The 22,961-nt window shown below is 43.3% G+C and overlaps 1 protein-coding gene and 1 long non-coding RNA gene across 5 annotated transcripts in view; one reads left to right on the top strand and one right to left on the bottom strand.

Annotated features, from left to right (window-relative positions):
• JCAD (junctional cadherin 5 associated) overlaps nt 1–22,961 on the top strand; it is a 77,599-nt gene that overhangs the window by 7,053 nt on the left and 47,585 nt on the right. The window lies entirely within an intron of this gene.
• The window catches only part of LOC144313729 (uncharacterized), a 37,157-nt gene that overhangs the window by 5,947 nt on the left and 8,249 nt on the right, over nt 1–22,961 (bottom strand). The window contains exons 3-5 of one of the 4 annotated variants that reach the window (XR_013379360.1): nt 9,223–9,388; nt 8,749–8,978; nt 1,951–8,033 (exon numbers count right to left, since the gene is read on the bottom strand). This is a non-coding gene — a long non-coding RNA (uncharacterized LOC144313729). Of the gene's footprint in view, nt 1–1,950; nt 8,034–8,748; nt 8,979–9,222; nt 9,389–22,961 lie in introns of those variants that run through there. The other 3 variants (XR_013379361.1, XR_013379359.1, XR_013379362.1) reach the window with 3 other exon arrangements.

Here is a 22,961-nt window from a genome sequence, read left to right as displayed (position 1 = left end):
ATTTTTTTGGTGCATTTCCGTGATACTTTGCGCCTTGACTGTAGCACCAACCGGGCTCACTCTGAATTGCTATCTCCTGTGTGATACAGCAGGCTCCTTGAAATCTGGAACAAGATCATGCTCATTTTCATGCCTCCTATCATACTTTGCAAGCTGTTTTGCACATAACCGAACAGCAAAAAACGTTGGCTGAATTGAATCAAAAAGTTGATGCTCAAAAAAAAAAAAAAAAAAAAAAAAAAAAAAAGTTGATGCTCTAGTTCTAGATCATTCCAGTAACAGTAGAAAAGCAGCTTGTTTGGGATCCAAAGAACTGAATATTTAAGTCTGTGTATGTAGACATGTGTATACGTGTGTGATTTACATATTAATTAAAATATATAAAATATTTTTAATATATAAAGATATGGGCAGTCCCAGTGGCTCAGCGGTTTAGCGCTGCCTTCGGCCCAGGGTGTGATCCTGGAGACCCCGGGGATCGAGTCCCGCATCGGGCTCCCTGCATGGAGACTGCTTCTCCCTCTGCCTGTGTCTCTGCCTCTCTTTCTCTGTGTCTCTCATGAATAAGTAAAACAAAATCTTTAAAATATATATATATTCGTAAATAAATATAAATAATATCTAATGTAGTAATAAATATATAAATATATTTGTATATTATATAATATATAAATATATTTAAAAATAAAAATATAATTTATATTTATATTTATAAATATAAATATATGCTTATAAATATATATATCCCTTATCTGTGAAATAGACAAATGACATGTGAAGTTCCTTCCAACTCTGGGTCTATGAATCTGAGTTACAGGCCTTCCTACCCTTCCCATACACCTCTAAATATTATGGCAAGAGCATAACCAGGGCTCTGCCATCTAGAGCCACAAGAAGTTCACTAGGCAGGAGGTGAGTCACCAAGAGTGGTCTGAAGGGTAGTGTGCTGGCTGGCCCCCGGCGCAGTTGGCTTTTCCCCATCAGGGGCCACAGTGGACTTGGCTCATTATTTCAGTCCTGCTTTTGAAGTCATCATGTGGCAGTTTTTCTCTTCTCCATTGTACCATTTCACAAGCATGTGAGTACCTTGCCCACAGCAAACACCCCATAAATATCACTTAATTGAATGAGTGGATAATCTTTCCTTTCATCTAATAACAATAATAAGAACACTAATAATTTTAAATACATTTATGGCAGGAGTCTGTGCTTAAAAACAAAGCCACAAGGCAGCCCGGGTGGCTCAGGAGTTTAGCGCCGCCTTCCGTCCAGGGTGTGATCCTGGAGACCTGAGATCGAGTTCCATGTCAGGCTCCCTGCATGGAGCCTGCTTCTCCCTCTGCCTGTGTCTCTGCCTCTCTCTCTCTCTCTCTCTCTCTCTCTCCTCTCTGTGTATTCTCATGAATAAATAAATAAAATCTTAAAAAAAAAAAACAAAGCCACAGGTTCCACCGAGTAATGAATCCTCCTCTATACATTATGAACATATAAGCTCACTTAATTGTCACACTCCTGTGGGTTACGAGCTACAAATTCAGACATTTTATCATTGTATGTAGCAATGACCATGTAACATTATTTGTTGGTCTTCTCACTATGTAAAATTATTTTATGCTCATGTGTATTATACTTCTCTTTGTAAAACGTACTCTCCATGAAGATAGGGATTTCCTCCATTTTATTCATTACTGTTTCCTTAGCACAGTGCCTGGAGCATAGTAGATGCTCAATAAATACTTGCTAAAGACAATTGAAATTTATATCAAGAATTTGGGGAATGCCTGAGTGGCTCAGTGGTTGAGAGTCTGCCTTCGCCTCAAGTTGTGATCCCTGGGTCCTGGGACTTGATCCCCCCACAGGGAGCCTGCTTCTCCTTCTGCCTGTGCCTCTGCCTCTCTCTGTGTCTCTCATGAATAAATAAACAAAATCTTAAAAAAAAAAAAAAGAATTTGGTACTAAATAAACTCTATGAGATAGAGAAAATCATTTAACCAGTGAAAGAAGCTAATTTGGAAAAAGAGAATGAGGCCTGAAGTTGATTGGGTTTTGGGAGGGGATGGTTAGGACTACTGGAAGTTTTGTTTGTTGGTTGGTTTGTTTTTACCCCTGATGTGTGTGTGTGTGTGTGTGTGTGTGGTGGGGGGAGGGACTGGAATGAGACAAAAAATGGGAAGATAGGATTTCCCTGAAGGTTCTGGAAATGATTATCTGAGACCTTTCTTTCATATTGTCGTTTTACATTACGAAGGCAAGGAATAAGAAGAATGGGGGATAACTGTAGATTTCATCTTCTTCAGTTTTTAATACTGTGAAGGACAAGAATAAAAAGTAGGCAGGTTGGAAATTGAAGAGGAAGTCTATGGAAGAAATAATAGAAAAAGTCGGGTGGAGGAGGAACTAAAAATCCCAAAAGACAACGCAGCTCTCCTGGCAGGAAGACTGCAAACAGGGAGTTCAGAGGCTATCAGTGAAATCAAATGAAGGAAACAGTGGGAGGGAAAAAAATCAAGAAAATGCACCGTTAAGGAAAGCAGCACAGATGCAGTTCAGCTTGCCAGCACGAGAGCCAACTGTCTAAAGGAAATGGGAAGCTTCGGGGGCGAAGGTAGTAAGTGGAGCAAATAACAGAGTGGTGGGTGGAATATTTAGGCTGGAGATTGCATGGCAAAAAGTTATGGACCGGAAGAACTTTGGCATGGCGGGTAAAGAGATGAGTCATTCCAGAGACTAGAGACTTTATAAAAAAAGATGTAAATGTGTTAGGAATTGGAGGACACCTGTCACACAAAAAAAGCTAACCAAGAAACCAGAATTCATTCATTCTTTCATTTAGCATTTATTAAGCATCAGCTGGCTACTGGGGATACAACAAATGTGGATGAATCGACGAAACACAATCCCTGCTTCTTAGAGTTTACAAGTGAATAAGTCATATAATCTCCCTGATGAATATATATGCTCAAGTAGGTGTTCCAGGCAAAGGAGATCAGATGGAAGCATGATAACCAAGGAGCCATGTCTTCTTGGGCTGGGGAGGAGGTGGAGGTGTGAAGGTGTAAGCAGGCTTTCCAAGTAGTAGTATGTGAACCAGGATCTGGAGTGGGGAGAAGAAGGAGTTTGGGCGAAAGAATCCTTCTTGAGGGAACATCACATGCAAAGCCCTATGGAGGAAGGCTCATAGCACCTTCAGGAAACAGAAGGTGCTGGAGAACAAGGAGTCAGGAGGCTGGGATGAGGTGAGGTGGGAGGGGCCAACAAAGCCACATCCAGGAGCCCAGGGAGTCATGGTCATTGTCCAGGGTTTCATCCCAAGAGCAGGAGGACATCACAGGGAACTACAATTTCTTCCTTAATGGGAGGAATGAGATGCACCCAGTAGCTGGACTCTTCAGATAACCAAAAGTCACCATTTGTGTGCCAGGGTGTCTACATCTTTCCTGCCTTTGATGGACAAAGGTCTTAGATGAAGCTTGCTCATTTTCTCTCCTTTCTGAGGCTCATGTCCCTGAACTCTTAACATTCTTTTGATGGTGCAATGCATCAAAGACTGTACTTTTGAGGTATAAAAGCTACTTGTCCTTATGCTCAGTTATCCTAGACAGTTTTTCTCTTTGAGTCCTAGTCTGTGTTCAACCTTTTTCATTCCAGTTGCTGCCATTGTGTCTGCCTCTCTCTCTAGTTGAATGCCCTGGTCTGTTGTGGAAAGAATAATCAGAGAATCAAATCAGGAGGCTTCAGTTCAGCCTGAGTACATGGGCTTCGTGGCTCTCCAGGTGCATTTTGGGTACCCCCCACTATGTGCACTGATGCTCTAAACCTCAGGGTGGCTGGAGTGGGCTTCAGTTGATGCCTTAGGGCTGCGCTGTACAGTATGGTAGCCAATGCCCATGCAGCTATTTAAATTTAATGAGTTAACACTGAATAAAGTTCAGAATTCAGGCCTCAGTCTCATTAACCACATTTCAAGTGCTCGATGGCCACATGTAGCCAGCGGCCACCATACAAGACAGCTCAAATCCAAACCCTTCTTTATCGCAGAAAGTTGAATTAGGCAGTACTGTCTCAAGATGTTGGTGGAGATCGTGAACCAAATCATCTACATTATTGTCATTAATATTTTTAAACATCTATCTGATGGTGACTCTAGGCATTTACCAAATGAAGAAGCGGATGTGGCCTTTCTTATTTCTCCGAGCTTACAAAAATACACCCCGTAAATTATTCCTTTCAGAATTGTTATAATTACTGTAATGCTATTGAAGAAATGCTTAGAGATCTGCTATTTCCAGCAGAGAAATGGACTCAAAGCTCATTAAAATTCTACAGTTGCTCCCTGGAAAAATCGGAGCTCTTGCTCGCTTCACCTTCCAACAGTGTCTCCAAATAGACACACGTTGCATACATGCCATGCAGCCTTAATGATCTATTTGAGAAATTCCATGACACCACCTGAGCCTCCATCAGTTTATACCTTCAACCTCAGGAAACAAGGTACATTCAGGAACCTGAGATCTTGGCACAAGCAAATGCAAAAAAAAAAAAAAAAAAAAAAAACCAGCTTGTTGAACTGATGAGCTAGTTATCCTATGTTCTGAGCTCAGAATAGCAAATGAGAAAGAAAGAGATCGAAGATACTCTGGTTGAATGTTATAGAAAAGTCATGTCAAGGTGTGATGAATAATGCATTAGAGATGCCTTGATTTTCAGTATGTGTCAGCTTGAGAATATGGTCTATGCCCAGAGGTTTCCATAATCATCACAATCATAATGATCATAATGACACATCTACAGGATCACTAATCCCTGTGACGACACTGTAGGATAGGCAGCATTCTCATCGAAAAGGTGAGGAAACAGGTTCAGGGAGATGGGGATTCGTCCCTAAGCTGCTGTGACTTGTATGCCCCCACGGCTCTGCTCTCAGGTGCATGCTCCCCAGTCTCCTGGGAGGTGGGTTAGGAAAATGCACACACCAAGGCAGAGTGACAGGCAAAGGAAGCCTTTATGGTCCAGGGTACTCGAATCTTTCTGGAAGCTTCTCCTCATTGTAGCTCCTCAGGTGATTGTATGACTTGCCTGCACTAAACCTTGGCTTTTACTGACAGTGAGGAAAAAAAGTGGAACACAGCATTTTTTTTTTTCTGACTATTGTAGTCAGCTGACTCGACATGAGTTTCAGAGAGAAGTTCTACTTTATTTAAAAGTGAACAAATAAGCAAATAGACACAAACAAACCTGCAAAACAATTCTCTGGGATGAATGTGAACAGCCTATCTTTTGCTAATTTGGTCATTTGTCATCACCACTGCTTCTGGGAAAAAGTACTGGCTGTGGCAAGGCTGGGCCTTTTGAATTCTATAAGGTCTTTCCCTTAGAAGACCTCAACTGCTAACCCAAGTGGCTCAAAATATTTTCTGAGTACCTGTCTTGTGTCGGGCACTTAGGATCCAAGGATGAGTGAGATACAGTCCTTGCCCAAGAGGGGTCTGTGGTCTGGCCTGGGAGGGCCAGGGGTCAGCAAATAATGAAAGCAAAACAAGATAAATGTTACCATATGAGGACATAGGACATGCAAAAGATTTGAGTACCAAGTGTATACTTTCAACCCCAAATTCCAAGTTAGGGTAGGCTGGGTGGGGGTGCAAGCTTAGAGACAGGACAAGCTAGGAGCAGGCTATAGGTAATGGCTAGTGCTGAGCAATACAGACAAAGTGCCTAGGACACAGGCACCCATTACAGGGCCACTGGGGAGGCTTGCCCAGGAATTAATATGCAATGATGGTTTTACTTTTTTTAAAATATTTTTATTTATTTATTCATGAGAGAGAGAGAGAGGGAGAGAGAGGCAGAGAGAGAAGCAGGCTCCATGCAGGGAGTCTGATATGGGACTCAATCCTGGGACTCCAGGATCACACTCTGGGCTGAAGGCAGGCACTAAACCACTGAGCCACCCAGGGATCCCCACGATGATGGTTTTATAAACCACGGTTCACTAAGGGACAGAATCAGCTTTAATAATTGATTAGTAAATATCTATCAGCAATACTGAACTAGAAGTGGAGAAATAGATCCAGGATCAGGTAATAACTTTAAAAGATGAGAGTCACGTGTTCATCCATCAGGCAATGCTGGGAACTGTAAGTTTGAGGCAGGAGAGAGAAAATGAGAGCATGGACCACGGAAGGACACAGAGTTCACAAAGAATGGACATGAAGTTTGTCCCAAGGCCACACGGAATACTAGGGAAGAGGATGAACTGATCAGAGGCTACTCAGCATTCCACCACGGTTTTACGATGCACCAGCCTGAACTCAGCCGGACTGAAGTCTGAACCACTGGGTCCAACATCCTCCTCCGACAGTTTGGATGCAACATCTCTCTGCTGAGAACTGGATGTTCTCCTTTGCATTCCTGAGTGAGGGACTCTGGAGGCTGATTTTCAGACAGAGTGTGGGTGGAGGAAAAGATGGGAAACTACCCCACACCTCAGTAAGATCAGGGGGAGAGAAATTCATGCAAGAGACTAGATAATGAAAAGGAGAGAACGGGCAGGCTAAATCTGCGATGCGTGGGCAAGACAAGAAGGTAGGAGTGGGTGGGCCTTCACGAAGGCCAGGATGGCGCGTTAGCTTACAGAGGGAAGAAGACCAATTTCTTTCTGTAAGACCACCAGCCACCTCCCCCAAGACGGCATGAAGGGAGGGCGCAGGCAGCAGCAAACCTCCCGGGCCTTCAACCAGAAGACGAATATTCTATAGAGCTTCTAGGGCAGTGATAGCAACCTCACGGCACCTGGTGGTCTGATGTGTCCCAATATGTTCCATTTTTCTCAGCAGCCCCTCCCCCGTCCACACTTTATGAGTTTTCCCCTCGGCTTCAATAGGAGTGGGGACAAAGCAGGAAGGCAACTTCCTGATGACATCCTATAGTGACCCTTAGAGCAGTATCACATTCTTCTCTTTCACATGGCAGGACCATCTGACACTCACCGAGTCCCTGTGGGCCCAGCAAAGTGCCATGAAAGATAGCATGAGGTCAGTCCCCTCCCTCTCTAACCAGATACCTACGATCTCAGGCGAGGGTCTAATTAGGGCAAGTAATAGCCAATAAAACAATATTCTACACAAGGGACGAGTTTGGAGCTTACTTCCGAGATGCTTATTAAAGAGCCTTGACTCCAAGTAGTTGCTGCATCCCTAAGCCATACTCCGTCCCTCCCAGCTCTCCTGCTGCCACCAGACTTTGAGCGTCAGAGTGCTGCCCTGATGATTCAAGAGGGTCACACACCAGGGCCTGGAGTTCAGGAGGTATTTGCAGGAACCCAGGGAGGCAAAGCACTGAGCAATCCTACTCGCAGATATTCCTGGTTGACTCAGCACCCTGCCCAGTCCCTTTCTCCATTCTGCTGTCCTGACGGGACCCGCTGTGGGCCTTATGTCCGTCTGACACCTCTCCACAGGCAGCTCGTCTGCACCAACGATTTCAAGGAGTTGCCAGTTCCAAATGATCCAAACTGACGTGGGTGTCCAGATGTGGCCAACAATGGGCTTGTGAGCAGCACCAGAAGGTCAGCCTGGAATAGGCAGGCCATTGGGATCTACATGGAGAAATTAGGAGACCATCTGCAGGTTTTGTCCACATTTAAACCATGCCCTGCATGAGTGACACCTTAGTTTCTGCTCAAGGCAGATTCCTTTTCTCATTTGGTCGCAGGATGTTTATCAGAGCACAGGCCTCTCACATCACAAAATTGGAAAGTACAGTAGACTTAACATCTGGGACCTTGGCATATCAGCACGTATGATGTTGAATTCCTTCTATAGTATGTCCCTTCCATTATTTTTTAATTTCTCAAAAGTGTCTATTTTCTGGGGATACCTGGGTAGCACAGTTGATTGAGCATCAGACTCTTGATTTCAACTCAGGCCATGATCTCAGAGTCATGAGATTGAGCGTGGCCTGGGGCTATGCACTCAGGGCAGTCGGCTTGAGATTCTCCCACCACCCTTCCAGCGCGTGCTCTTTCTCTGTCCCTAAAATGAAAAATAAATCTTTGAAAACAGCAACAATAACAAAAACATCAAGAGTTACTGAGCAGAAACCTGGGGGAAACTGAGTTGAAATGTAGATAATAAGCAGTAGCCTAAGCTCATCACCAGCTCAATGGCTTGGCTCACTCCAAACAGTTGCTCTCAGACTGTTCTAGTGCCTCAGCAGGACAAATTATTATACATCACAGGCTTTGGGGGATGTTCACAGAGAGTCAAAACCAACAACAGTCGAGCTGCAAGTGCCCAGCAACCCACATGCCAGCTCTGGCACTGCTATTAATCCTGCCCCCAGGAAGGAAAAGGCTTCTTTCTAGAAACTTTGGACCATTCCCGGGGGGTGGGGGGCTGTGTGACACAGTGCTGGGCTTCGTGCTCGGAGGTGAGGCCTTTGCTCAGGATGTTTGCCATGGATGCGGGTGTCCATGAGGAGAGCCCTCAGGTGTGTCTTTCCCCCAGGGTGGCCTCCCGGCTCCTGTTTGTGGGCTTGGGGGTTGGATGGGGAGTGACGGGTGGTTGTGGTGGTTTTGACAACCATGGCGGCTCCCAGCTGCCCTGCTCTGCCAGGAGCTGCGGTTCAGCACCACCATGCAAATGCACGTCTTGGGCCCTTCCTGCCACCATGCCCTACTGGGAACCCCAAATACCGCAACCCGTTCCCCACCTCCCTGCCTCACCCCTGTTTCCACTCTCCACTCACCTTTCTCCTTCCAGAGGATCCCTCTGGTTTATAGAAAATGTACCCTGTGATTTTAGACATAAAGGAGGTTGAGGAGAACTTGAATAGAGTTTAGAATATGGTGATTGCCGTCAGGAGGAAATTTCGAATAGTTTTATATGCCTTTCCACCTTCTTAACTCCTACACCCGTCCGAGAAAATTTGACGTCAGTTCCCATGTGTTAGCACCCCCTCCTTCTGACAGGAACTTCCTTTAAAGATAAATTTAAACAGAAACTCCATTATGCCATTAGAATCTCATCCAGAATCCACATTTATTTTTGAAAAGTTTTTTCTTAGTGCTGTTTAGTGATCTTTTAATTATGCCAAACAACTGTCAGAAATCATATTGCAGAGCTTCTCACAAATATACTCGTCGGCTTAAGTCACCATATTGTTACTCCTCCAGTTTGAATGCCTTTGTTTACCCATGAAAATGAATGCAAGCATCGGTACCTGTGGCCCTGAAAGGAGATTCATGAGCGTGGCCCAGGCTGGCTGGGAGGGCCCAGGCCAGTGCTCCCTGGTCTCTAGGGCTTCTTTGAGCCAGGCTGCCATTTCCAATCCTGCCTTGGCCCAGCTCCAATTCCCTCTCATGCCCCGGATCTTATTCATCAATAACCTGTGAATTAGAGCAGAAGCTAACAGACAATGAGCTAATCATGGCCCACCCTTCTGCCTGGTGAGGACAACTATGTCCCAGAGGCCCGGATGTACTACAGCGACTTGATTTTCAATTTCAAGGGTCCTGCTTCTCATGAGCTGTTAGGACTTTTGAAAGAGTATGGAAAGGGATTTAGAAGTAGACAAGGATAAGATCTAGAATGTTCACACTCTCTTCCCTTAACCCTTTTCTGTCCACCCATCCCTCTGTGGCTGCCTATCCCTTGTGCAAATATTTCTCCTAAAAAGTTCCTCAAACAATCAGCAAGTAAGCAGGTGGTGTCCAGGATGAGTTCTGGACCTTGATGTATTCTTAGAGTATTTTTAGTGTCATTGGCTTTGGAAACAAAGGAACCTACAGTACACCATTTATCACACTGCTGGACTAGCAGCTTTTTGGCCAATAACCCCTAAATTAAAGATGATAATACTTAAATAACTACCTATTAGGTTGAGAAGGAAAATATCAACCTATTCTCTGGTTGTTGGTAAAATTTAACCAGGTTATGGATCTTTGATGTTAACTACTAGGACCCAGATATCCTTTTGATCATTTTCACAAATGTAACTGGTAATGAAATGAACCAGTCATTTTGAATTTATTTTTGAAAATTGTGTTTTCATATTTTGCAAATAACTTTTTTACAGCAGAGTTGATGTGTGTGTGTGTGTATACTTTAAAAGCCCCCCAATACAGGAAAGTCTTGCTGTTTGCTAGACAGCTGGCACCTGCTGCTCTATTCCAAGTGATTAACTCATCTACAGTGACTTCTCTTTTGGATAAATCAGAACGGTGATGGTGTCACTGGCTACAAAAATGGTGGTGGCTAGCCTATATTCTATGAAACGATCATCCAGTGAACTCTAGATTTTTTTTTAATGTATTTCAGAAAGGACTTCCAAAAAGGTCTTCCAACATTTCTGTCCCTAGATAGCCATTAGCAGCAACTTAAAAAAAAAAAAAAAAATATATATATATATATGGAAGGAGCATCCACATTTCACACCCCTTCTCCCTGGTGTTCCACTGAGATTCGACAGATGGAAGCACAGCAGTAGTTTTGCAAGTGGCTGCCAAATAGGGCAGCCAAACGGAGCGGGGAGAGAAGAGGTGCTATTCGAGATGCTGAGAGACAGATGCCCCTCCTGCGCTCTCGCAGGTAGCTGCTCCCCAATACCACTGTGGTTCCGCTCGGCTGGCGGCAGAGAGGCAGCTGGAGGCAGAAGGCCCAGCCTCACCAGAGGAAGAAAGCCGCCCAGCCCTTCATGTCACGGTTGGGGAAACTTTGATGCAGATGGGGACAGTGACTTATCAAGGACATGGGATGATTTAGGAAAATCCAGTTTCTTGCCTCCCAGTCTAGCGGCCAGTCTAACATTCTCCAGGGCACTGTACCCATCACAGATGCTAACCACAGGCTCAGGAACCAGAGCCCTTCTGACACCCATGGCTTCTAAAATTTGTTCTGAAGAGGGGGAAAAAAACCCTTCTTGATTTCTGTTAACGAGAGTTACTTTTTATACATCACCTCCCTCATTGGGATAGATTTCAAGGCCTGGGAGCCGAATGGACTTCGTCTAGTTCCTGCTTTTGAATCACAGTGTTTTTGAACTGTTTTTGTTTTTGTTTTTTAAGAGGAAGAAACTGAATCAAGGCCTTTATCTTACTATCTTCCAAACTATTTGTTGTTGTTTTTTTTCTTCCAAACTATTTGATTTAAAACCTGAACACTGAGCTAGCAGATCTTGCCACTTGCTCTAAGTAAACAAAGGAGTCAGGAAGCCTGCAGAGAGGATTCCTTCAGTTTTGGCTGAGACCCACAGACTGACAACAGTGTTGTGTTCTCGCACATCTAAGGGGGACCATTTTATCCTAAACTTCCCATGGGGAGAAATACTAAGATTTTCTGCACTGATACTGATGATCTATCTTTGGGTATTTGAAGCTGGATCAATTGCTTCATACTGTTTGTTTATAATGTCCACACTTAGGCTACTTTGCTTTTTCCCCACCAGATCCACCCTGCCATGCCTTCATTAATGTTAAGCAAAAATTTACTCATGTTCAGTGAGGTTCCTGGTTCCATACTAGGTCTTTTTGAATAGGGATGAAGGAAAAACACCCCTGAGTTTTCTCTTCTCACATTTGGAACCTGTCTAGTGTGGGATTGCGTTACTGATAAAATGATATTGGAGAACGTGGTTTCAAGTCTACTGGCCAAGTGGGCTTAATACCAGGCCCCTAAATTAGGTCTGCTTTTGGCTACAGACAGTGTTGCTATTGAACACCCATGGCCACCAGCCTTGAGGAGTGACTAACATGGTGTATGTTGACTGGCAGGTTCAGGAGGAAGGAGAAAGAAGGTGTTGAGTTGTGTTCAGTTCCTCCCAGACTCTACATACCACTTTGCCTTGTGCCTGCAGTACAGCATAGATGGGGGTGGAGAGCCTGGACTGTGACTCTGTGTCACCAATGGGGAAAGGGGCTTCCTCCGTTGTACAGACATTCCTAGTTCAGAAGAGCCAGGATTTCTGCCTAAGTTTCCAGAGCCCAAGTCTGGGTTTCAGTCCACTGTTCCCACCCTGCTCTCCTGACAGGGAACAGCAGAGTTCTTTAGTGAGACATAAAATTCCACCAAAAACTAAGAAATTTACTGTATCCTTAAAAAAAAAGCGAGAGATGGCAATATGCCCTTTAGAGAGCTATTTCTGACTTATGGGGTCGATTGAATTTCTTTGTTTATAAAAAGTATGAACATTTTAAAATCACATGCCTCAGATTAGAAAAGAGTTCAGATTTACTGGCTGGGAAAAGGTAGGTGGATATCCCCATCTCTTCATCCAAGGTATGAGCCATGGGAAGGACCATGGTCAAAAAGCAAGGATACCTTTTGTCAGTTGGAAAAAAGCATCAAACAGCTTTTTTCTTTTTAAACATTTTATTTATTTATTCATGAGAGACATAGAGAGAGAGGTAGAGACCTAGGCAGAGAGAGAAGCAGGCTCCCTGTGGGGAGCCCAATGTGGAACTCGATCCCAGGACCCCGGGATCACGACCTGAGCTGAAGGCAGACACTCAACCACTGAGCCATCCAGGTGTCCCCAAACAGTTTTTTTCAATAGCGGGACTGGATTTACACCCGAGGGGTAGCGGTTAAGGATCTGGCTTTGTGATGTGGCTCTCAGCTCACAAAAGTCACTGTTGCAAATCCGAAGCTAAGATAACTGAGCTTCCCACCTTGGGCCAACTGACATCATCCTGCAGGCAAACCCAAAGGAAGCGACCTCTTGACTGATTTATCTAACGCAGCTCATTTCAAACTCAGTAGTAGACTCTATTTTCTGCCCTGTCAGTAAAATGCACCCTTTGGGTTAATGCCCTGCACAGCTGACACACCATTTACACGGATTTGTCTGCCAAAGGACAACTCAGTCTTTTGTGGAGGGGGAGAAGTTCAATGTCCCAAAAGAGGCAGACAATAAGTAGACTTTGTTTCTAATTGTTTTGCTGGGCAGTTCATCTTTTGTGTACTTTATATGAGTTCATTTTTCTTTGAGGAAAATTTCTTTTTTTAAAAAAATGTAAATGTACTGGTTTATTTTTCTGGGGACAGTTTGATGCTAAAAAAAAAAAATTCTGAGTTTTCCATTTTTCAAAAGAGTTGGAAGAGATAGAGTTTTATATGTTTTGTCCCTACAGTCCCAACCAATTTGCCATGTCATTGCAATTTTTAACCTTTCAAAGGAGTTCATTTAAATAAATAGACTGTCTAGAGGGAAGCCTAGATGGGTGTTAGAATTTGACTAATTCTCTCTGCTGCCATAGATTCCTGCTTTGCAAGTGAGCAGGGCACTTAGAAGCCCATGGACTGGGCACCATCACTTTAGATCCATGGGCACTCTTAGACAGAATAGGTAAACTATTCATCAGTGATGCTGGAGATTAGGCTTCTTGGCCTATTTGCAGTGACTGGAGGGACTCTTCATGTCAATCCACCATTTCCAGCTTACACATAGAGTTTCCAACACACATATTTGGTTCTTGAAACTCATTCTTATTTCTTTGGCTCATCACTTGGAAGTCCTTCCTTCTTCTCATCCAATAAGGGCATTTTGTGATTCAAGTAGCCTTTTGTGATTTCATGGCTCTCACTGGCCTCTATCTTCTCCGAGTTTCCACAAAACCTGTGTCCCATGTTACAATCTCTTTAACTTGATGGAAAAGTATTGAAGTCAATGACTTTTATTTGTTACAGAATTTTTGAGCTAGAGAGAACTTTACAGTAAAGACAAAAAGACAAATGTAGTAATACTACTGGAGAGTAGAGACCAATACAAAGTCACATAAAAATAGCGGCAGATAAAGCAGATGGCCCGCACAGAACTGGGCCACCATGTGCTCATTTTATAGTGGATCATTTTATTTAAGCCTAGCCTAACTAACAGTTTGAGGCACTGTCTTTAGCACCAAGAGCCTAGGTCATACCAAAAGACAACCACGTTCCTCCTCTTAAAATATGGAAAACGTAAAAACTGACCTTGAGTTCACAAAGAAACCAAAGATTAATTAACAACAACAACAGAAAGGTTTATGTAACTGAAAGAAAGAGAACGGTGAAGAGCAGAGTACTGGCCTGCATTTCTAGTGTCAGGAGTGGAGTGTCCTGCTAGGTCTAGGATCAGGACTGTTTCTGTAGGGGAAGATGTGAGGGCAACCAGTCTGAAGACCTAATGAAGGTAAAGAACAGAATGAACATGGACTGGGTGACTGTGATGACTTCAGAGCACAAATGATTTTATATCAAATTAATTTAATTTACTCTCCCACCTCATGAATAATAGACATTCTTAGGTTCCTTATTTTTTAAAAAAGATTTTATTTATTTATTCATGAGAGACACAGAGGGAGAGGCAGAGACACAGGCAGAGGGAGAAGCAGGCTCCCTATGGGGAGCCCAATGAGGGACTGGATCCCAGGACCCCAGGATCATGCCCTGAGCCAAAGGCAGATGCTTAACCACTGAGGAACCCAAGTGGCCTGTTTCTTAGGTTCTTTAAAACTGTTTTGTCCAATTGCATATTTTTTCTTATGATCTAAATGCCTGTATTTCTGTACTGATTCAGGAATGACTTGCATTACGGCTGGTAGACAGAAGTTTCATTTGATTCCCATGTAAAATTATGGATCGAGTTGTTTAAACACAGATTGGATGACTTAGCAAATAGACATTTGAGGTTTAACTATTAAATTAAAGCTCTCCCGCTGTCTGTAGCCCTCTATTCTGGCGTTCACAAAGAACTCTGCTGTTTCTATTGAATAGAGTGAGACACCCATAAATAAATGTATTTGAAATCTTGAAAACTCTTTGTGGTCATGTAAAATGTTGTTCAAGAATCTTTTACCAAATCATTCAGTTGATCCACATATATACACACAGGCAGAAAATCTAATATGAGTGACTAGTTATAGAAATGGTTCTTTACAAAGTGCCTGCTTAGCATTGGGTGGAGGTGGGGTGGAAAGGCACCGGAGAAGACACTTGGTTTCTACTACATATTTGGCTCTAAACCACTGTCTGGCCTTAGACAAGTAAGTTGTTTCATCTGTAATTATATCTGAGGGTTTCTCCAGTTCTAGAAAACTCTACTTTTGTAAAATAGAAGATTTTTTTCCCTCTTCTTATACTTAATGTAAGGGATAAACTATTTCTATAAATGGGGACAGTAATACTATGCATTTCTGGAAGTCCTGGATTGTGCACCTGGAATTGGTCTGGAATCAACTGCATCACCTTTAAAAATATATATATATATTTTATGTATTTATTTGAGAGAGAGAGAGAATGAGCAAGAGGGAGAGAGAGAGAGAGACCGCACAAGTGGGGGGAGGGGTAGAGAGACAGGAAGAAGCAGACTCCCCAGTGAGCAGGGAACTCAATGCAGGGCTTGATCTCAGGATTCTGGGATCATGATTGAGCTGAAGGAAGACACTTCACTAACTGAGCCACCTAGGCTCCCCTGCATCACCTTTTAAAACACATTTTGAATTAGGTTTCAGACCATTTGATCAGAAGCCTTTTTTTTTTTTTTTTTTGCATTCTGTGACATTCCTTAATAGCAAGTTGTCATAGTCTTCCCATAGCAGAATTTTTACAAAAGAATCCATATCCTAAGGGGTTAGAATAAGTGAGAGCTTTTCTTAGCACTACCTAAGACTGACTCTGTTTTTCATCCTTCTGGAAAGCTACATTTGACAGCTAATGGATCTGTTTTGTTCTAAAGCTACCATCTGCTCCACGGCACTTTTAAAGGTTTCTATTATCACCATCATGTGTAAGATGTATAAATATATGTTAATAATTATTCATTTCTAAGAAAAAGGCAAAAACACAATTACACTTAGGCTTCAAAGATATAACATCTAAACAAATATACTGGCGACTCCTAGTTATACACACATTTGATATCGCTGAAAACTAAAAGAACATTTTATTATTACAACAGAATTGCAGGAAGTGCTGGAGAGGACTGTACAAGTTACAGCTTCCAAACATGAGTCTGCTAATTCCAGGAGTGGCTATACAGCAGGGATGTGTCTCTGCTACACAGGTCTCTCTTCTTGTCAGAGACACGCTAGTGCCACCGGGGTACCTGCTGGCATTTGAATTCCAGGTTCTGATTCAACTCCAAGCCCTAACCTACCTGATTTGTTTGCTCAACCCTTTCTTCAACCCTGTGATCCAATGAAATGTCTGATATGGTCATGCTAGTTCAAACTGGGTTTTTGTCATTTTCAGCAAAGAAAATTCCTGACTGATGGATAAAATATCAAAATAGAATGACCTTTCATCTAGTTTATTCCTTACTCTCTAGTTTACTCTACTTGGCAAACTGGTCTGTGGTATGTGTTCACTAGGTGCCAATAACATCTCATCCCTTCCAGGCAACATAGATACCTCTTAAACTCGACCTCAGGAAGAGTGTGCCCATACCTAGGGAACTATGGGTGGTCAGCAGTAAGGAGATTTTGGCCATGGTAAGGATACGTTGTATTGTTCTTCAGTGAATTTGGCATATGAACAATACCTGGTACAATGTTAAACCTACCCTGGTGAAAAGAGAATTCAATTTCCTCTTTCTGTAAGCCGAGAACATATCTTGGTAGATTCCTGGTTGCATGTGGGAGAGGAGCTCAGGAAGCCAGCTGGGCAAGAATTACCACAGACAAGGAGACCCAGGCTGAGCCAGAGGACAGCAGGTCACGGAAGGCTGTAGTACATGCAGACCTGGGGTATAATTCTGGGGATTGCTGCTGGAATTGGAATCAAAGGGGGCCCAGAGAGTGATGACAATAGCGAGCATTCCAGAGGAGGCAATGGCCTGTAGAAAGGCTGAGAAGGGAGCAGAGTGGACTGCAGAGTGGTCAGACGTGGGGCTGTCCTAGCGGGGTGGGAGGGGTGATCATCCACGAACCACATGAATAGGAACTTAATTCAGGAAGTGTGTGATGTAAGATTTGAATTCAATAGAGGCTCTCCTGCAGGTTTGCAAACAGAGGAGTCGGGTGATCCTCATGAGATTTGTGTCAGATTGTTCTCCAGGCTTTGTGTGGGAATCTGAGGGAGTAGTTAGGCCAATGGCAGAGCCCCAGACATTGTTGCCAAAGCTGCAGGACTATGTTGGAAGGGACAAGGGATGGGCCAGAAGGACACAAAGTGATGACTTCCTGTGAGGGAAAGACATTTAAGTAGGGAGGGGCTAGAGTTGGTTCTAGGCTGTGAGCCCCAGAAACTGACAGGAGGGCACCATTCCTGGAGCTCCTTGAAGATGGGAACAGGAGGGTGAGAGGAGCAACCACACTGACTCTCTCAGAAGAAAGACTCAAGTGATACTCAGAAACCTGGTGGTTCTTCCAAGACCAGGATTCTGAAAGAACAGTTCTTTTTTTTTTTTTTTTTTTAACCTAGCGACAATTAGATCAAACCACTGGATAGTAAAAGGATTGATTCCATCTGGACTCCCTCTAGGAGACATCTCAACTACTCAACTCAGGTAACTCATTAAGGAAACCCTCTCAGAAATTTGTTTTTCCTGTCAAGAGAGCTATATAGATATTATTTTCATTCTTGTTCTTTCTTCAGGAGGGTGGTGTTGTTTGAAAAACTAAACAAATGGTGGATAATAATTGGGAATAATTGTGCAAGCAAGACCTGAGCTAAATTCTTTTTATGACGTATTCTCATAATCTGCAGAAATCATTCTACGTTTTAAGCAGGGAAGACAAATGTGAAGTCCTAGTGTCTGGTTTTCGTGAGTGGATTAGACTCATCGAGACAGGTGTGATACTCCAGAAACCCTCTTGCCCACTGCCCTCTAGTATTTGAATAGGAGCAGTCGCGTTGTGTATCATGTGAGCCAGCCCCCTAGCCACAGCCCCTGGGAACCCAGTCAGTGAGCTGACACACGGTCAGCCAATCCATGGTCAGACATCTAGAAAGAGGTTTGGGGAGGGGGAGGGACAAATAGCTCTGCCCAGAGATGATAGTGATTAAGTGAACTAATCAGATTCTTTCTCTCAGAAATTCCCTTCCTTAGAAAATCAAAGAGCCCCATCTAGAACAGCAACATCTCCATCACTCTAAAGTTCACTTGTACCTTTCTGTAGGCTACTGACAATTAGCCAGAAGTTCCTATAATTATTTGACCTACTAAAGAAGTAAGTCAGATCCCTAGACCAGGATCACCAGCAACTTCCCTGATGTTGACCGGAAGGGTCTCACCAGAGTCTGACAACTAGAGGCAGAAGCCAGATTTGTGGAGCTCTTACTACCACCATCTCCACCACCTCAGATACAGTTGCCTGCTTTGGAGGCACTCAGAAAAGATGACTATGACATCTCAGCATCCTTTACCGAGGTGTACTTAAGAACACTGGTCACACCCCTTCTTTCCTGAGTGCTGACAGCACCGGTCCCTGCATCAGAGGCACCATCCTCCTAAGTGTCACCAAGGAGACACGCTCTGATACATCTCGTTCAAAAGAGGAATGCATGGTGGTCCTGTAGCCTTTTTATGCAGCAGTATAAAGGGGCCTGCTGCCACCGGCCGATCATCAGAGAAGCAACTCTTCTGATTGACGGTTCTGCAGACAGGTCTTTCCAATTATCACAGGTATAATTTACTGGCCTCACGGTCCGGTCACAGCAATCAGCTTCTCCTGCAAAAGCAGAAAGCCCTGCAATGGTCACCTTTTGTCTAGCTTTTCAGCCGTGAAAGAATCTATTTCAACCATCTCCACAGGCTTGATGGGTAATTTGCCTGGTTTGCACTAAGCAGCAGGTCTCTGATGCTGCCGTATTAAAAAAAGAAACCCTTCATCCGGCCCGCTGGGAGTGCAAAGTGTCTGTCTTGATTCAGATGTTTGCCTTTCTACAATTGCAATCAGTCCTGGTGCGCTATGTGGTTGTGACAGCTACAAGGTGGAATCCTGCAGAGCAGCTCCGAGATTTGTCAGGAAAATAGGCTTCACACATACACCCCCCGTTTGGTTGACCAGGGCGAGCTACTGAAATTTCAACCGACAAGCCGTCCCTATCTTTCTGTAGTGACTAAATTATTAAGAGAGTGGAATGCAAATCAAAACCACCATGAATACCGCATCACACTCATTCAGGTGACTATTTAAAAAAAAGAAAATTAAAAAAAAGTGTTGGCAAGGGTATGGGGAAACCTGTTTATTGCCAGTTGGAATGTGAAATGGTTCAGCCAATGTGGAAAACAGTCTGGAAGTTCCTCAGGAAGTTAAACATAGAGTTACCGTAACATCGGCAGCTCCGCTCACAGGTATATACTGAGAAACCTGCAAGCAGAGACTCAGACAGCTATTTCTGCACCACTGTTCACAGCAGCCTTATTCACAATCGTGCCCATCGATAGCAAATGGATAAACAAATGTGGTCTCTCCACACAATGGACTATTATTATTCAGCCTTAAAGAGAAACGAAATTCTGGCACCTGCTCCAACCTGGAGTCTTGAAATCTTTATGCTAAGTGAAACGAGCCCGTCACAGAATGAGAAGTATCATAGGATCCCACCTCTAATGTGGTACCTAGAGTAGGAAAATTTAAAGACAAAATAGGATAGAAGGTGCCAGGGGCTGAAAGGAACAATGGATGGTGAATTATTGTTTAACGGCTACAGGGTTTCTGTTAGGGGTGATGAAAAAGCTCTAACGTGGACAGTGGTCGTGTTTGCACACCATCGTGAATGTACTTACTGTTACTGAATTGTATGCTTACAAATAGTTGCAATGGTGAGAAGAAATACATGGAAAAGTACATTTCTTCTGTGCAATTCCTTGCCAAGGGCATAGGCAACTCAGTTCTGTGTCCCATCTTCTGCTCAGGGTTTTTGAAAGAAGCCACACCCATGTGTCACCTTGTCACAGAGAAGACTAGAAGCTCAGACTCTGGGAGACAGGTCTCACTGGACCACGCCGGCTGGCTTGCAGCAGCCTTGTTAATATTCTCTGCAATCCCAAATGTCTTCTTAGATTTTTCCAAGTTCAATCACATATATGTCCATTTATTTGCCTGCAATTCTGGGCAAGCGAGTTCTGCTGGGGAATGTGCCTTCTCCTCTCCCTGAGAAACCCTTTTAAAATGAATAAAACATGGGTCTGAGCAATTCAGCCTTCCCAGCTGGTTCTTACCAGCTTATAGTATGTCTTTTGTTTCCTTCTACCCTTGACAAGCTTGATGGCTTTGCTCACATGCTGACTTTTTACTCCTGTGAAGTTGAGGATAACAGGCCTTCTGTCAATCCCCGTCTAAAACAGACTCTAGTGATTCACAATGCCATGCTACTCAGGACTACACATGTATCCTTACCTTGTCCTAACTGCACACAGATAGCCCTCCCCAACTGCACTGCAAAATTCGAGAAGGAATAACCAGACAGCACTACGATGCATCCCTTGCTGAAGTGTGAAACCCTGTTTCTACATCTGGCTGAGTGGAGGACTCAGTCTTGGAAGACTATAGTCTTGGAGGACTCAGCTCTAGCTATGGTTTCTGCAATCACCTGACAGTGTAGCTGTTTTGACAAAATAGAAGGATTGGCATTCTATCTCTAGAAAGAAGTAACTCTGTCAGATTTTGAGTAGGCACCAAATGCTCAAAAAGTCCTGTTTGAACCATATTTATAAATTAGAAGTGAAAACACGTATGCCCCAGGAAGCATCAGGCTAACTCCATTTGTCATCTCAGTTGAGAAGATTCAGAACAAATGACAATGCTTGGGAATAAGTGTTATAATATAATGAGAATACAGCAGTGGCAGGCTGTGGAGAATAGAGCAGATGCAGAGGCATGACAGCTCCATTGCTATTTACCCCAATTCTTCCAAGGGACTTCTTCCCCCTTTAGCAGATATTAATAAAGCAAAAACAAACTGCCCTAATTTCGAGTGCATTTCCCCCCCTTCCTCACTTCAGAATTTTCCAGTGTGCTGCTCCATAATCTGATGGCATGATTCTGACAGGTTGGCATCTGCCAGTGTTTGGTTTTTGGCATTTCTGATGTGACACTGGCTTCATTTTATGGAAGCGTTTTTATCCAGAATGAATATAAGTTCCTAGAGTGGCTTTGGGGTACAGCTTTGCTTCAAAATCCAACAATGTCGCAAACCTTGGAGTGTTCCATCTCCTTAGTTGGCCATCAGCTCAATTATTATGTAACAGTTATCCATGGTCATCAGTACGAACAAGAATGTTAAATCAATTAAGCCATTCCATGGAGTTGGAATAAAGCTGTGTGAAATGACACCAGATTAACAGGTCTAATGAGAAGAGCATGTTGTCCCTCAAGAATTCTACTAAAAATGTATTGAAAGCAACATGTCAGAGTTTGTTACAAGGGCTTTCTCCTGGGAGCAGAGGAGAACTGTGCTTGCATTATATTCTTCATTTCCAAAGCACATTTCTTTCCTTCAGAGGTGAGGACAACCCTGACCCACATTCCATTCTGGATTCCAAGGCCTTTTTTCCCATGGAAGTATAAGATGCTTCCTGGAAGTCTATATAGATCTTCATTTCTGTAACTGGAATTTAAATAAAGCCTTTATCTGATGTGAGAAACGGAGAGGGGGTCTGCCTTCTAAGAATAAGCAGGTCCTGCTCCACATATGGGAAGTGTCACCCATTGGGAAGTGATTGGTATGGTAAAGGGAATGGTGGGCATGCCACAGGTAACATATGCTACAACCCTGCTCAGAGGAGTCCACAGCATTTTTGGATTTCTCTTCCATGTGGGGATCACTGGCAGCTGGAGGTACACACACAGCTGCAGATTTTGTCTTACCCTGGAAACTGTTGCTGTGGTGTGTTTGGGTGGATGCAGAGCCATGGACAGTAGCACCACCTTTGCTATACCCACTCATTTGCAAGGTGAGATACTGTCTGTCCACCTGGGAATGTTTGAAAACCAGGCCTAGATTGTCAGGCTGACTCTTCCGGATGTTTAGGCCAGAGAATTTGGCCCAAGATACATTTGAGCACTTAATCTTGAAATCACTGAGACTTTCAGTGGATTCATAATATGGTTGCATCACTTCTACCTTGGCCAGTTGCCTACTTGGCACCCTCCCATTAAAACTGGAAAGAAGGGGTGAAAGGCAGTGGAGTAACGACGTGCTAGCCACAGGTACAGTAGGTGTTAATATCTGGAGAAAGAGTCATGTAAATTTATCCTGCTCATGTATACTTCAAAGGATATACTTGGCTTAGTATCAGATGGCTATTTTGTCCACAGTATTTTTGTCAAGATTTCTAACACATTTATTCATCCTCTCGTCACTGGGCCAAAACTGGTCTTCTAAATCCTGAAAGCTAGTTCTTTAACTGCCCTACACACACATACACACACAGAAAGCCATATGCTCAGATTAAGCTCTGAGACTTCACATTTCACATTAAATAAAAGTCCTTTCATTTATTTTTTATTTTTTATTTTTTTAAAAGTAGGTTCCATGCCCCGTGTGGAGCCAAACATGGGGCTCGAACTCATGACCCTGAGATCAAGGCCAGGGCTGAGATCAAGAGTTGGACACTTAGCCAATCAAGCCATCCAGGCGCCCCAACAAGAATCCTCTTATTGAAGTGTTCTATTGGAACCCTGTGTTACCTGGGCTTCCTGGGAAAATGAAGGCATCTCTAAATACCCTGCTTTACATAGTGTCTGAACTGAATTCTTTATTTCAATAGCTTTAAGAAGTTCTAACACTTTGTTTTAACCTGAAAATGCATACTATTCTCTTGCCTGGAAAGAAGGAAGGAAGGAAGTAAAGAAATGCCAATCTTGCTTTCCATCTCAAAGGCTAAATGGAACAGTCTTTCTTAAAATTTGTTAATCATCTAGTATCTCTGTAACATTTTTTCCTATAAAAAGCAAATGAATATAGAAATAGTTTCCTCCCTTGGTTCTCAACAAATGAAGGAACTGTGCTCATAAGTTATATTTAGTTGCCCGAAAC

Source organism: Canis aureus, chromosome 5 (genome assembly GCF_053574225.1).
Source record: "Canis aureus isolate CA01 chromosome 5, VMU_Caureus_v.1.0, whole genome shotgun sequence".
Lineage (NCBI taxonomy): Eukaryota > Metazoa > Chordata > Mammalia > Carnivora > Canidae > Canis > Canis aureus.
This window is presented reverse-complemented; position numbering and strand designations above follow the sequence as displayed.